Source organism: Dasypus novemcinctus, chromosome X (genome assembly GCF_030445035.2).
Source record: "Dasypus novemcinctus isolate mDasNov1 chromosome X, mDasNov1.1.hap2, whole genome shotgun sequence".
In the NCBI taxonomy this organism is placed as follows: domain Eukaryota; kingdom Metazoa; phylum Chordata; class Mammalia; order Cingulata; family Dasypodidae; genus Dasypus; species Dasypus novemcinctus.
In genome coordinates, this window is record NC_080704.1 from 46,637,954 (window position 1) to 46,642,220 (window position 4,267).

A 4,267-nucleotide genomic window follows, 5' to 3' on the forward strand; every position below is an offset into this window, starting at 1 on the left:
CATATGATGCCAATTTGTTTTGTTGCTGGTAACTTTAACTTTGATCACTTGTTTAAGATGGTGTCTGTCAAGTTTCTCCACTGTGAAGCTACTATTTTTCTTTATAATAAATGAGAATTTTGTGGGGGAAATTCTTTGAGACCACATAAATATTCTGTTCCTCATTCAAACTTTCACCTACTAGATTTAGCAAGCAATGTTGAATTGGTATGTTATAGCATATCAATCATTTAATCAACCATTAAATTAAATGGTGTGAATGCTTTGATTACAATATAGAGATTGACAGAGTAGATTAAAATGCATGACCCAACTATATTCTGCCTATTAAAAAAAATCATTTCAAATATAACAAGGGCAAATTGAAAGTAAAAAGATGGAAAAAGGCATATAATGAAAACATTAATCAAAAGAAAGCAGGAATTGTTATATTAATATCTGATAAAGTAAACCTAAGAGAAAAGAAAATTCCCATAGAGAGAGCATTAAATAATGATAAAAGGGTAAACCCATCAGGAAGATAAAGCAATACAAAATGTGTATTCCCCAAACAACAGAGCACAAAGTATGTGAGTTAAAAATGATAGAACTGAAAGGAGAAAAAGACAAATCCACAATTATAATTGGAGATTTTGACACACCGCTCTCAATGATTGATAGAACAACTATACAGAAAATCAGTAAGTATATAGAAGAAATTAACAATACCATCAACAGGATGCAAACAAACTTTATAGAATACTCCACCCAAAAACAGCAGAATACACAATCTTTTCAAGTACCCATGGAATGTGTAGCATAATAGACCATATCCTGGTCCATAAAACAAAACTTCAACAAAATTTAAAATAATTGAAATCATAAAGAGTGTTTCTCTGATCACAATGGAACCAAATAGAAATCAATAACAGAAAAATCTCTAAACACTTGGAAACTAAACAAAAATTTCCAATAATCCATGGGTCAAAAAGGGAGTCTGTGGGGTAATTTAAAAATACACCAAACTGAATAAAAATGAAAATACACCTACCGAAATTTGTGAGATGCAGCTAAAGCATTGCTGAGAGAGGAAATTACACACCAAATGCTTACATTAGAAAGGAGGAAGTCTCAAATCAATCATCTATGCTCCCACCTCAAGAACCTAGAAAAAGAAGAGCGAAAGAAATCAAAAGCAAGGAGAAGGAAAGAAACGATAAAGATAAGAACAGAAATCAATGAAATTGAAAACAGAAAAACCATAGATAAAATCAATAAACATAATTAGTTTTTTTAAAAGATCAATAAAGTTGGCATACCTCTAGCAATACTGACAAAAAAAGGAAGAAATGGTACAATTTACCAAAATCAGGAAAGAAAAGAGGATATCACTAGAGATTTTGCAGAAATCAAAAGGATAATAAAAGAATACTAAGAACAACTCTACACTCATAAATTTGACAACTTAGAGGAAATAGACCAATTCCCAAAAAATACAAACTACAATACCTCATCCAATATGAAATAGATAATTTGAATAGCCCTGTAACTATTTTTAAAATTGAATTTGTAATTTTAAAACTCCCTTAAAAGAAATACCTAGACTCAGATTGTTCTCCTGAAGAATGCTAGCAAATATGTTTTTAAAAGGGGAGCAGATGAGGCTCAAGCAGTTGAGCACCCACCTCCCACATGATGGGTTGTGGGATAAATCCCCATCCCCCAGAACCTAAAAAAAAAGAAGGAATGACCACCATTTCAACACAATTTCTTATAGAATATAAAACAGAAGGGAATATTTCCCAATTCACTCAGACTAAAGAAGAAAAATCACATGATCATATCAATTGAAGTATAAGTATTTGACGAAATTCAGCACCTGTTCATGATAATTAGAAATCTGTCAGCAAACTAGGAATAGAGAACTTCCTCAGCTTGATAAAAAGCATCTACATAAAGAACTACATCTAACATAATACTTAATTGTAAAAGACTAGACGCTTCCCCCTAAGATTGGGGGGAAAAATAAGGATGTCTGCTCTCACTGCTCTTATTCAACGTAGTACTGGAAGTCTTAGCCAGAGCAATAATGCAAGAAAAAGAAACAAGAGACATACAGTTTCTATATATTAGCAATGAATACATGGACACCAAATTTAAAATACCATTTACAATCATTCAAAACAAAACATGTGCAGGACTTGTATACTGAAAACTACAAAATATAGATGAAAGAATAAAAGAATATCTAAATAAATGGAGAAGCACACCATGCTCATTGATTGGAAGACTCAACATAGTAAAGATGTGTATTCTCCCCAAATTAACATACAGCTTTAATGCAATTCATATCAATAGCAAGATTTTTTGTAGCTATAGACAATATTATTCTTAAATTTATATGGAAAGGCAAAAGAACTAGAGTAGCTAAAATAATTTTTAAAGAAGAATAAAGTGGGAGGAATCACTGTATGCAATTTCAAGACTTATAGCTACAGCAATCAAGACTGTGTAGTACTGGAAGAGGGAGAGACACATAGATTACTGGAACAGAATAAAGAACCTCAAAGTAGGCCCACACAAACATTGGTGGAACGAGTTTTGACAAATGTGCACAAGCCTTTTTACCAAAAGGCGCTAGAGCAATTGGACAGTCACAAGCTAAAAAAAAAAAAAAGAACATTAACCAAAGTCTGACTCCTCATACAACAATTACTTCAAAATGGATCATGAACTTAAATGTAATACATAAAACTATAAAACTTTTTAGGAAAAAAAGGGGGGAAATCTTCAGGGTCTAGAGCTAGGCAAAGGGTTCTTATCTTGACACCAAAAGCATAAGCCATAAAAGAAAAAATTGATAAATTGGACCTCATCAAAATTTAAAACATTTGCTCCAAGAAAGACTTTTTTTAGAGGATGACAAGGCAAGCTACAGACTGGGAGAAAATATTTGGAAACCATATATCCAAGAAAGGATTGGTATCTAGAATATATAAAGAACTCTCAAAATTCAACAGTAAAAAAAAAACCCAATTAAAAAATGGGCAAAAAACCTGAAGACACATTTCACTGAAGAGGATATAAAGATGGTAAATAAGTAAATAAAAAGATGTTCAACATCTTTATCCTTTAGGGAAAATACAAATTAAAACCACGCACCAAAATGGCTACAATAAAAAAAAACAGTGACAACATGAAATGCAGGTGAAGATGCAGAGAAGTGGGATCAACTCATATATTGCTCATGAGAATGTAAAATGGCACAGCCACCCTAGAAATTGGTGTGGCAGTTTCTTAAAAAAAAAAAACACAGCATACAGCATACACACACACACACACACACATACATACTTATCATATGATCCAGCACTTGCACTCCTGGGCATTTTATACAAGGGAAATCAAAATTACGTTCATGCAAAAAACTGTACACAAATGTTTATAATAACTTTATTCATAATAGCACAGAAACTGGAAACACCCAGATGTACCTCAATGAGGGAAGGGTTAAACAAACTGTGGTACTTCTCTACCATGGAATACTACTCAGCAATAAAAAAGGAACAAACTGTACTTGCTTCAGCAGCACATGTACTAAAATTGGAATGATAAAGAGAAGATTAGCATGGAGTTTGCACGAGGATGACACACAAATTCTTGAAGTGTTACATATTTTTCATGAGGAATGAACTACTGATACATGCAACTACCAGGATGAATCTCCAGAGAATTACACTGAGTAAAAAATGCTCATCTCCAAAGACTACAGATTGCATGATTCCATTTATATATCAGTCTCTTTTTAAAGATTTATTTTATTTATTTATTCCCTCCTCCTCCCTCCCCCCCCCCCCCATTGTTTGAGCTTGCTGTCTGCTCTCTGTGCCCATTCACTGTGTACACTCTGTGTCTGCTTGACTTCTCTTTAGGAGGCACTGGGGACCAAACCTGGGACCTCTTATGTGGGAGAGAGGCACTCAATCGCTTGAGCCACCTCTGCTCCCTGCTTTGCTATCTCTCTCATTGTGTTTCCTCTTTGTGTCTCCTTGTTGCTTCATCTTGCTGCATCAGCTTGCCACACCAGCCCATCATGCCAGTTTGCTGTCTTGCTCATCCTCTCCAGGAGGCACCAGGAACTGAACCTGGGACCTCCCATGTGGTAGGCGGGAGCTCAATCCCTTGAGCTACATCCACTGCCCTATATAACATTCTTTTTTTCTTTTTTAAAAAGATTTATTTTATTTATTTATTTCTCCCCATCCCCTTGTTGTTTTTCACTTGCTGT

General features: G+C 34.2%; 1 non-coding gene across 1 annotated transcript; it reads left to right on the plus strand.

Moving 5' to 3' along the window:
* The first annotated feature begins 3,552 nt into the window (after positions 1-3,552).
* LOC111766284 (U6 spliceosomal RNA) lies at positions 3,553-3,659 on the plus strand. The gene has a single exon (XR_002798369.1). It is a non-coding gene; the product is annotated as a U6 spliceosomal RNA (small nuclear RNA).
* Positions 3,660-4,267: the final 608 nt, after the last annotated feature.